This window comes from Squalius cephalus (genome assembly GCF_949319135.1).
Source record: "Squalius cephalus genome assembly, chromosome: 20".
Classification (NCBI taxonomy): domain Eukaryota; kingdom Metazoa; phylum Chordata; class Actinopteri; order Cypriniformes; family Leuciscidae; genus Squalius; species Squalius cephalus.
In genome coordinates, this window is record NC_137141.1 from 30,243,789 (window position 1) to 30,255,203 (window position 11,415).

Consider the following 11,415-nt stretch of genomic DNA (forward strand, 5'->3'; position numbering starts at 1 on the left):
TAAAGATGACAGAATAATAATTTGTGGAGTCGGCATGAAACGGAAGTTGTGGTTTTCTTCCCTATTAAGACATATATCTTAGTGAAACGACTTTTTGAATAAGAAAAAATGTAGGGCGGGACTTGATTTTGCCTATCGAGAATTGATTGGATGGTTGTGGTTTGGTGGATCTCATGTGATTGACAGGTTGATCCTGCCCTCACGCCAGTGAACACATCATCAGAGAAGAGAAGAGAAGAGATGTTGCTGCAAGAGGAAGAGGAAGTTATTTTGATTACAGATTAAAGGCACATGAATTCAAAAAATAATGATGTGCATGGATAAATCATTTATAATAAATACTACAATATTTCATAAAAAACAAGAATCAATCGTCCATTGTGATTTCATGGTGACTTTAATTTCATTTAGGCCCACTGGAAGAAAGTTTATTAAAAGTTTATTACATAAAAGTCTATTTTTCCACTGACAAATTCCACTGTGAATATTGTCAGTTCACTTTCTCTGGATAATTGAAGGCTGAAAGAGTTTCTTATTGATCACAGCGAGGCTCCACTTGAGTACTTTTGGCCAGTCCTCCCGATCAGCGCTCCTCCACGTACTTTGACGGCTCGTCAGTCTTTCACACGTTCCTGCTGAATGTGTTACCTCCACACGTGTGTAAAGTATTGTAATCTGCCCACACTTAGTGTCACCACAATCTGTCCTGAGCAATTGGGTTTTTAGCAAGGGTTTCACCTCCCTCGTCCTTAAAAAAAAGAAGAAAAAAATCATTATATTGGAGAATTTCACAAAAACTAAAAAAGGAAAAGAATGAAGCCTACTTATACTGTAATATATAAACAGATACACAGTATGACAGTATTTGTCAAACTGCATTAATGATTACAGTAATAATGGGAATGGGGGCAAAGTGCTTAAATGTCTTGAAAATAATGTCACAAAGCAAAACGTACTGAAGGTTAAAAATTGCCTTCATTTTGCAATATATAGTTTATGAATGCATGTATGTATGTTTTTATTTATTTGTTTGTTTTTTTAGGGCCCGTACCATGATAGTAGTTGAACAAACTCAGGGTTACTGGATTAGTTTTGAGTCCGATCCGATCAGGCTTTGTTGGTACCATGAACTCAGACTTTGACCCTGAGGTCATGGACTGTGTGCACGTGTAAGTGTGACATCAGTAGCAAAAAGCCAATCATATGCCTTGAAACCGAGAAACTGCATAAACTAATTGATATAGCAAGATATTATCTTTTTGCTGCGTAAATGAATTCATATACTTCATATTCAGGGGGAGTGACTTTATTGCGTCAGACATGTTACACGTTGCCCACAGCTGATTGGCTGAATTTCAGTTTGAGATCTCTTACCTGAAACATAACCTGCCACGGAGATGAACAACTTTCATGGTGCCTAAAACCCAGGGTTGGCACAAACTAAACTGAAACACGCCTGGTTAGCCACCTAAACCGGCTTCATGGTACAGGCCCCAGGTCAAATGTTTATTTAGCACCATTAGAAACAGTATGAGTAAAGGATCAGTTTCAAAGATGTTTTCATCTGTGGACTTAACCTGTGATAGTGGACAACCAGGAGCCTCATTGGCACATATGTTTAAGAAAAATGTCCTAAAATAAATACTTAACTAAAAAATGTAAAACATTATCAAGCATTATGGGAAGACCTTTAGATCCAATCCTGGCTCTCTTTGGAGTTTAACGATATTAAAGAGGCAACCTTCTGTGATTGTATTTGTTATGCTTCTTGCATGAAGACTGATCATTCTTAATTGGAAACAAAAAGAAGCACTGACTCATTTTGTTTGGTGTTATGCAATATCTCCAGATGTTATGCATGTTAAGATGTTATGCAATATCTCCAGTTGGGAAAAAAATAGGTTTGCATTTGCAATGAAGGATACATTTTATAAGTTCTATGACACTTGGAGATATTTCATTGATTATTTTAAAAGTGGTATAGCATTGTTTACATCCAATATTTCGTCAATCAGAAACAAAGGCTCTTATGACACCCTGTTATGTTTTTTGAGGGAAATTGGCAGTTTACGATATTCTTAAACAATTTAAGGTGAAGCGAGAAGAAGTTTTTGCAATGTTGTATACAAGCGCTTTGAATTCAGTTCTTTCTCTCTCCTCAAAAAGCAATAAAGAGAATGATGAAAAGAAAGAAACAGCATGAGTTGACCAGTAGTGTATATTTTAAAATGTTCTCAATTGTCTAAAGAACTTTTCCAAATTACCTCCCACTAATAAACAAACTTATAAACCAGATATCAATACTCCCTGCTATTTACATCAGATTCATTTTGAGAGAATTTTAATTAAACATCTATTTAGAACATTCCAGTTCTTATAATTAATTACTGCAACACTACTCTGCTTTTAATCTGTTAGTTGCATGACAGTCGTGCCCAAAAATGTGCTTCTAAAGTTCTTACATTAACGCCACTTCTGAGTAAACAAGAAACAAGAAACTTTCTGCTTGATGTTGATGAATAACAATGCCATGTCAATGACTTCAATATTTCTCAATTGCTCCCAGTTGCTGACAGCGTCCTATGACCACATGTGTGTATAGGCAGGTTTTTTATGAGTCAGCCTACTGTCAACCCGTACACCCCTCCACACACGTGCCGGGATGAAGGATCAAAGGCTTGGTCGCTCATTCCATCTTGATGGATAGCAGATGCAAAGAGCTGCTGCTCCTCAACGCCATGTCTGGTTTAGATTTTTGTACTATGACAATATAACTGCATGTAACCAACAAAGGAGAAATTAGTAGGCATGACGCATGACCAGAGAGAGAATGATTGCGCAACTTAGATCTGGCCCGAATCATAATTTCAATTCATATGAACGCAGGAAACATAAATATAACTCAGGATGATCGGAAGGTTATTTTGTGGGTGGTTGTCAGGGTGTTGTTATGCTGTGTTTTTAGTGCCCTAAGACTAAGATCCCTATCACATTGTTACCAGTTACATTTAGTTTAAAATAATTTGTATGACTCACAATGACTGTTTCTACAACAGCAGAGTAAGTTAATTATGTTTTATTACTCAACCTGTGAATGTCTATGAGACTGTGAGCGCTTCATAAAGATCTTTGAGGACGTTGACTGATGTAAGTTATTGCTTCAGGTCACAGGAGTAATGTCACGCTCTCCGTACATGTGATATGTTACACCCCTTCCAAAATGGACGCCTAAAGTAGGAAAACCCTGTTTAGCAGCCTCTGTACAATAATAATGGCTATGGAATATATTTCCATACTATCCTATCTGCAGGCGATAAACCCTTGTGAAAAAGAAGTACACTTTAGCATACTATTTAAAAGTGACCTTTGGCCTTTTATGGAAATAATATACAACAAAAGCGGCAACCCCTCAGACGTATACTCGGTGTCCACAGTTTGTAGCTCCAGAGTTTGTGAATCTTTTTAACGATTCTTTAAAAGAACCGACTCTTAAGAGTCATTTCCCTGACAGCAACATAATGTCAGCCCAGATCATGCGGATGTGGACCGGATCCAGGCCGACACTATGTTGCTTTCTGGCCTGTAAAACCAACTACAGATTGCAATGTTTAATTTTCATTCGATTATAACAGAATAACAATCAACAATAGGGAGAAGAAAGAAAAAGATTTACATAAAAAGATTTACAATAATAATAAATAAATAAAATAAGAATAAAATCAAAAATACACAAAGAAAATACATACAGAAATAAAACACATTAAAGCTGCAAGCAGCGATGAAAGGGCCCTCGCACCCCTGCCACCGCCACCCGGCGCCTTTAGGAAATGCCTTAAGATTACACTCACCAAATTTGAAGAGAATCAGATCAAAACTGTAGGAGGAGTATGTTAAAGTACAACATCAGGAAATTACGAAAAATGTCCAAAATCTAGGAAGAAGTTCAAAATAGATCACTTCCTGTTGTGTTTAGGGCTATGCTCCAAGAGACTTTTCTGTAGGTATTGGGTCAATACATGCATGTACCAAATTTCATACCTGTACGTGAAACCAGGAGCCAGGGTAAAATGTGGGGGCAATAATTTACCGAATTTGCCCCCCCAATTCTGAAAACCATATCACACGTAAATTTTCACCACTTCTGAGGCGTGTGCAAAGTTTCATGATTTTTCGAGCATGTTTTGTATTTGCCACACTTCCTGCTACCAGCAGGTGGCGCTATTGCTATAACCTAATATGAGCTTGGTCATGTGTTCAGGACAGGACTCTTATCAAACATGTGAAGTTTGGGACAGATTGAAAAATGTATGGCTGAGTTACTGCAGGCTGTCTGTGGTTGCCTAGCAACATCGGAACTGCAAGCAACATTATTATTGAACTTATCTGATCATGCATATATCACCAAAAGGCCGGAATTGGGTGAACGTTTGTCAGGCCGCCGAGGGCACACCCTTCGACGAAAACTCAAGATCTTCGCAATTTAACGTCGCAAAGGCCTTCAGATTACACTCACCAAATTTGAAGAGGATCAGATCAAAACTGTAGGAGGAGTTCGTTAAAGTACAACATCAGGAAATTACGAAAAATGCCCAAAATCTAGGAGGAAGTTCAAAATAGCTCACTTCCTGTTGTGTTTAGGGCTATGCTCCAAGAGACTTTTTTGTAGGTATTGGGTCATTACATGTATGTACCAAATTTCATACCTGTAAGTGAAACCAGGAGCCGGGGCAAAATGTGGGGGCAATAATTTACCGAATTTACCCCACCCAATTTTGAAAACCATATCACACGTAAATTTTCACCACTTCTGAAGCGTGTGCAAAGTTTCATGAGTTTTCGAGCATGTTTAGGCCCTCTAAAAAGCGATTCACTTTGGAGAAGAATAATAATAATAATTAAAGCTGCAAGCAGCGATGAAAAGGGCCCTCGCACCCCTGCCACCGCCACCCGGCACCTTTAGGAAAGGCCTTAAGATTACACTCACCAAATTTGAAGAGGATCAGATCAAAACTGTAGGAGTTTGTTAAAGTACAACATCAGGAAATGGCAAAAACTGCCCAAAATCTGACAGGAAGTTCAAAATAACTGACTTCCTGTTGTGTTTAGGGCTATGCTCCAAGAGACTTTTTTGTAGGTATTGGGTCTTTACATGTGTGTACCAAATTTCATACCTGTACGTGAAACGTCGAGCCGGGGCAAAATGTAGGGGCAATAAGTAAGCCATTTTGCCCCACCCAATTTTTAAAACCACATCACACGTAAATTGTCACCACTTCTGAAGCGTGTGCAAAGTTTCATGATTTTTCGAGCACGTTTTGTATTTGCCACACTTCCTGCTACCAGCAGGTGGTGCTATTGCTATAATCATAATGAGCATTGGCATGTGTTCAGGACAGGACTCTTATCAAACATGTGAAGTTTGTGGCAGATTGAAAATTGTATGCCTGAGTTACTGCAGGCTGTCTGTGGTTGCCTAGCAACATCAGAACTGCAAGCAACATTAATATTGAACTTATCTGATCATGCATATATCACCAAAAGGCCGAAATTGGGTGAACTAGTGCAAAAAATGCCCGTGCAAAATCAGTTTTTGTGTGTGTTTTTAGTAATTGTTGGTTTGGTGTGTGCTCATTGTTACAATTACACAGCAAAAGTTCAGTGACATTTTTATTTGTGCATGGTAAAAAGCACACAGTGAACTCCGAGAAAACGCTATGCTTGAGCAAACAGTTTGTGAATAGGCAACTACAAATGATGCCCGTGAAAGAGACTGTGAACGCATTGAATAGGATATGTTTAGTTGGTGAATAGCATAGGCTACTATTACACAGTAGCGACAACGTTAAGCGCACCAGAATGAAATATAATATTCAGAAGTAAACACTAACAGCATAGCTGACTTACAGATTCAGTTTACATCCACAAATGAATAAGCACCTCGATTCAGGGAGCAGTGCAAAGTGCCCGTGCAAAATCAGTTTTTGTGAGCTGATCGCCGTCAAAAAAGTTCAGGAGATATTTCTTGCGATGGCAATATGATCAAAAATAACTTTATATTGATTCAATGGATTAATAGCATTTAAAAAAAAAAAAAAAAAGTCATGAATTTATTGCATTTTTGGGAAAAAATAATCCGTTTTTATAATAAATCTTAAAAAATTCAAATCCAGATTTTGATTTTCAATGTTGTTATAACCTAAAGATGCTATGTGAAAGTTTGAAACAGAAAATAGTGGTTTTCACACATTTAGTGGTTATCTCACATTCGAGAGATATGCGAATAACACACAGACAGACAGACGGACGTTTCTGTAATTTATAGATAGATGGATTTATCACGTTCGGGAACCAAACTATAATATTCAGAAGTAAACAGTGTAGCTGACTGAGTGTTTATGTCAGAATGTTTATTTTTAAACCACAACCTTCTTGGGGCTTCTTTGACCGATACAACTCTCTAATGTCAGAATGTTTATTTTTAAACCACAACCTTCTAAAAATGATATATTTAACGATATCTTTTGCATTTCTCATCCAAACAATGTCAAACTTGGCACTGCACTTACTCGTGCCCGTGGCAAGACACCTGTCGAGTTTGAAATCAATCGGACTAACGGTTCGAGAGATATGCGAGGAACAGACACACACACACACAGACAGACAGACAGACAGACGTTCCTGTAATTTATAGATAGATGTTTGTCAGGCCGCCGAGGGCACACCCTTCGACGAAAACTCTAGATCTTCGCAATTTAACGTCACAAAGGCCTTAAGATTACACTCACCAAATTTGAAGAGTATCAGATCAAATCTGTAGGAGGAGTTCGTTAAAGTACAACATCAGGAAATTACGAAAAATGCCCAAAATCCAGGAGGAAGTTCAAAATAGCTCACTTCCTGTTGTGTTTAGGGCTATGCTCCAAGAGACTTTTCTGTAGGTATTGGGTCATTACATGTATGTACCAAATTTCATACCTGTACGTGAAACCAGGAGCCGGGGCAAAATGTGGGGGCAATAATTTACCGAATTTGCCCCCCACAATTCTGAAAACCATATCACACGTAAATTTTCACCACTTCTGAAGCGTGTGCAAAGTTTCATGAGTTTTCGAGCATGTTTAGGCCCTCTAAAAAGCGATTCACTTTGGAGAAGAAGAATAATTAAAGCTGCAAGCAGCGATGAAAAGGGCCCTCGCACCCCTGCCACCGCCACCCGGCACCTTTAGGAAAGGCCTTAAGATTACACTCACCAAATTTGAAGAGGATCAGATCAAAACTGTAGGAGTTTGTTAAAGTACAACATCAGGAAATGGCAAAAACTGCCCAAAATCTGACAGGAAGTTCAAAATAACTGACTTCCTGTTGTGTTTAGGGCTATGCTCCAAGAGACTTTTTTGTAGGTATTGGGTCTTTACATGTGTGTACCAAATTTCATACCTGTACGTGAAACGTCGAGCCGGGGCAAAATGTAGGGGCAATAAGTAAGCCATTTTGCCCCACCCAATTTTTAAAACCACATCACACGTAAATTGTCACCACTTCTGAAGCGTGTGCAAAGTTTCATGATTTTTCGAGCACGTTTTGTATTTGCCACACTTCCTGCTACCAGCAGGTGGTGCTATTGCTATAATCATAATGAGCATTGGCATGTGTTCAGGACAGGACTCTTATCAAACATGTGAAGTTTGTGGCAGATTGAAAATTGTATGCCTGAGTTACTGCAGGCTGTCTGTGGTTGCCTAGCAACATCAGAACTGCAAGCAACATTAATATTGAACTTATCTGATCATGCATATATCACCAAAAGGCCGAAATTGGGTGAACTAGTGCAAAAAATGCCCGTGCAAAATCAGTTTTTGTGTGTGTTTTTAGTAATTGTTGGTTTGGTGTGTGCTCATTGTTACAATTACACAGCAAAAGTTCAGTGACATTTTTATTTGTGCATGGTAAAAAGCACACAGTGAACTCCGAGAAAACGCTATGCTTGAGCAAACAGTTTGTGAATAGGCAACTACAAATGATGCCCGTGAAAGAGACTGTGAACGCATTGAATAGGATATGTTTAGTTGGTGAATAGCATAGGCTACTATTACACAGTAGCGACAACGTTAAGCGCACCAGAATGAAATATAATATTCAGAAGTAAACACTAACAGCATAGCTGACTTACAGATTCAGTTTACATCCACAAATGAATAAGCACCTCGATTCAGGGAGCAGTGCAAAGTGCCCGTGCAAAATCAGTTTTTGTGAGCTGATCGCCGTCAAAAAAGTTCAGGAGATATTTCTTGCGATGGCAATATGATCAAAAATAACTTTATATTGATTCAATGGATTAATAGCATTTAAAAAAAAAAAAAAAAAGTCATGAATTTATTGCATTTTTGTGAAAAAATAATCCGTTTTTATAATAAATCTTAAAAAATTCAAATCCAGATTTTGATTTTCAATGTTGTTATAACCTAAAGATGCTATGTGAAAGTTTGAAACAGAAAATAGTGGTTTTCACACATTTAGTGGTTATCTCACATTCGAGAGATATGCGAATAACACACAGACAGACAGACGGACGTTTCTGTAATTTATAGATAGATGGATTTATCACGTTCGGGAACCAAACTATAATATTCAGAAGTAAACAGTGTAGCTGACTGAGTGTTTATGTCAGAATGTTTATTTTTAAACCACAGCCTTCTTGGGGCTTCTTTGACCGATACAACTCTCTAATGTCAGAATGTTTATTTTTAAACCACAACCTTCTAAAAATGATATATTTAACGATATCTTTTGCATTTCTCATCCAAACAATGTCAAACTTGGCACTGCACTTACTCGTGCCCGTGGCAAGACACCTGTCGAGTTTGAAATCAATCGGACTAACGGTTCGAGAGATATGCGAGGAACAGACACACACACACACAGACAGACAGACAGACAGACGTTCCTGTAATTTATAGATAGATGTTTGTCAGGCCGCCGAGGGCACACCCTTCGACGAAAACTCTAGATCTTCGCAATTTAACGTCACAAAGGCCTTAAGATTACACTCACCAAATTTGAAGAGTATCAGATCAAATCTGTAGGAGGAGTTCGTTAAAGTACAACATCAGGAAATTACGAAAAATGCCCAAAATCCAGGAGGAAGTTCAAAATAGCTCACTTCCTGTTGTGTTTAGGGCTATGCTCCAAGAGACTTTTCTGTAGGTATTGGGTCATTACATGTATGTACCAAATTTCATACCTGTACGTGAAACCAGGAGCCGGGGCAAAATGTGGGGGCAATAATTTACCGAATTTGCCCCCCACAATTCTGAAAACCATATCACACGTAAATTTTCACCACTTCTGAAGCGTGTGCAAAGTTTCATGAGTTTTCGAGCATGTTTAGGCCCTCTAAAAAGCGATTCACTTTGGAGAAGAAGAATAATAATAAACGGAGCAAAAACAATAGGGTCCTCTCACCATCGGTGCTCGGGCCCTAATAATAAACGGAGCAAAAACAATAGGGTCCTCTCACCATCGGTGCTCGGGCCCTAATTAAAGCTGCAAGCAGCGATGAAAAGGGCCCTCGCACCCCTGCCACCGCCACCCGGCACCTTTAGGAAAGGCCTTAAGATTACACTCACCAAATTTGAAGAGGATCAGATCAAAACTGTAGGAGTTTGTTAAAGTACAACATCAGGAAATGGCAAAAACTGCCCAAAATCTGACAGGAAGTTCAAAATAACTGACTTCCTGTTGTGTTTAGGGCTATGCTCCAAGAGACTTTTTTGTAGGTATTGGGTCTTTACATGTGTGTACCAAATTTCATACCTGTACGTGAAACGTCGAGCCGGGGCAAAATGTAGGGGCAATAAGTAAGCCATTTTGCCCCACCCAATTTTTAAAACCACATCACACGTAAATTGTCACCACTTCTGAAGCGTGTGCAAAGTTTCATGATTTTTCGAGCACGTTTTGTATTTGCCACACTTCCTGCTACCAGCAGGTGGTGCTATTGCTATAATCATAATGAGCATGGTCATGTGTTCAGGACAGGACTCTTATCAAACATGTGAAGTTTGTGGCAGATTGAAAATTGTATGCCTGAGTTACTGCAGGCTGTCTGTGGTTGCCTAGCAACATCAGAACTGCAAGCAACATTAATATTGAACTTATCTGATCATGCATATATCACCAAAAGGCCGAAATTGGGTGAACTAGTGCAAAAAATGCCCGTGCAAAATCAGTTTTTGTGTGTGTTTTTAGTAATTGTTGGTTTGGTGTGTGCTCATTGTTACAATTACACAGCAAAAGTTCAGTGACATTTTTATTTGTGCATGGTAAAAAGCACACAGTGAACTCCGAGAAAACGCTATGCTTGAGCAAACAGTTTGTGAATAGGCAACTACAAATGATGCCCGTGAAAGAGACTGTGAACGCATTGAATAGGATATGTTTAGTTGGTGAATAGCATAGGCTACTATTACACAGTAGCGACAACGTTAAGCGCACCAGAATGAAATATAATATTCAGAAGTAAACACTAACAGCATAGCTGACTTACAGATTCAGTTTACATCCACAAATGAATAAGCACCTCGATTCAGGGAGCAGTGCAAAGTGCCCGTGCAAAATCAGTTTTTGTGAGCTGATCGCCGTCAAAAAAGTTCAGGAGATATTTCTTGCGATGGCAACATGATCAAAAATAACTTTATATTGATTCAATGGATTAATAGCATTTAAAAAAAAAAAAAAAAAAGTCATGAATTTATTGCATTTTTGGGAAAAAATAATCCGTTTTTATAATAAATCTTAAAAAATTCAAATCCAGATTTTGATTTTCAATGTTGTTATAACCTAAAGATGCTATGTGAAAGTTTGAAACAGAAAATAGTGGTTTTCACACATTTAGTGGTTATCTCACATTCGAGAGATATGCGAATAACACACAGACAGACAGACGGACGTTTCTGTAATTTATAGATAGATGGATTTATCACGTTCGGGAACCAAACTATAATATTCAGAAGTAAACAGTGTAGCTGACTGAGTGTTTATGTCAGAATGTTTATTTTTAAACCACAACCTTCTTGGGGCTTCTTTGACCGATACAACTCTCTAATGTCAGAATGTTTATTTTTAAACCACAACCTTCTAAAAATGATATATTTAACGATATCTTTTGCATTTCTCATCCAAACAATGTCAAACTTGGCACTGCACTTACTCGTGCCCGTGGCAAGACACCTGTCGAGTTTGAAATCAATCGGACTAACGGTTCGAGAGATATGCGAGGAACAGACACACACACACACAGACAGACAGACAGACAGACGTTCCTGTAATTTATAGATAGATGTTTGTCAGGCCGCCGAGGGCACACCCTTCGACGAAAACTCTAGATCTTCGCAATTTAACGTCACAAAGGCCTTA